A 1,613-nucleotide genomic window follows, 5' to 3' on the forward strand; every position below is an offset into this window, starting at 1 on the left:
AATCATTACTGACTATATTTACAATAGACTCTGGATTACTCACCTAATAAGTTTTCATATGTATTTGTATAAAACTACATGTCACTCTGCATTCAACTATCGTATTCTTCTTGTTCCGTAAAAACAAAAAGAGTTATCTGATGAGGCTAGTAGATATGTAATTTTCTGTGTATATGTAGGTGTGTGTGTAATTGAGTATTTGTGTATGGATATAAGTCTATGTATATATATATATATATATGCATATTCCCGTGTGTGATTGTTTTTGCATATATTTATATGTAATATACTTACATATTTATGTATGTGTGCGTGCATATATATATATATGTAGGTATATAAATATATTTGTAGCACTATGCATATAAGTGAAAGAGTGTGTATATTATATATATATTTATACATGTATATATATATATATATATATATGCATGTGTTTATGTATGTATATGTAAATATATTTCCATGTAAAATTGTGTAGCATGAGAAAATTTTAAAAATTCATTTCATATAATTATAATAATAATAATAGCTATTATTTATATTATTATTATAATTAATATTATTATTATTGAATATTATGATTACAATTATTATTTGTTTTTTTTTTTGGTAAATATTGCAAAAAAAAATATATGAAATGTCTATACAGTGAGAACCAAAAATAAAATTACAAAAAAAAAATAACATGATAAAAAATATGATGAAAAAACAATGGTACTTTTGAAATTATTCTTGCTTGTGAATGACGAAGTGTGTCTGTGTGTGTGTGTTATTTTCTCTAGAGAACTAAGTTTAAATATTTAAACCAGCGGGTTTCAACGATTTTTTTTATTCATGGACCTCTTTGATTACTATCTTATTTGCTATTCGATGTTTAAAAATACATACTTTTGTAAATACATACTTCTTTCAAAATTCGTATTTCCCTTTTCACACGTCCACTTCTATAGGTTTGCAATGGTACTCATTGAGAGAACATAGTTTAATGGTCAGAAACATGATCAGCTATGTAAAACGTTAGGAAAAGAAGCCGAGCAGTTGCTTGCAATAAATATATCAAAAGCAAAATCATTTTCATGAACCCTTAAATGACTACTCTATATCCCCAAATTTACTACTTTGCTTACACGGATCTCCAAATTTCTTATATGAACAATTACTGATTTAAAGCTAATGCTTGAAGTTAACCTAGTGGGACTTAAAGAACAATAGTCGTTTCATATAAATTGGACCAATTTCTCTTCGGACCGAGCGATCATGCAGCGTATTAATTATTACATTGCTTAATATATATATATATGTATATATATATATATATATATATATATATACATTGCAAAATATATATATATATATATATATATATATATTTGACAGGAATGGCAACAAAAGAAAGAAAGAGACCTCGATAGCATGCAAATAGAGGAATTTATCTGTAAAAATATGTGACACTTATTCAGTAGCCATGGAGTTTTATCATGGCTACTGAATAAGTGTCACATATTTTTACAGATATTTACATACATTGGCAGCTTGTTTCTCTGGAGACTGTCAGAATGTTGCGGACGCCTCAATGAGAACCCAATACAGTTCGAAATTCGATTAAGTTT

Source organism: Octopus bimaculoides, chromosome 17 (genome assembly GCF_001194135.2).
Source record: "Octopus bimaculoides isolate UCB-OBI-ISO-001 chromosome 17, ASM119413v2, whole genome shotgun sequence".
NCBI classification, from domain to species: Eukaryota; Metazoa; Mollusca; class Cephalopoda; order Octopoda; family Octopodidae; genus Octopus; species Octopus bimaculoides.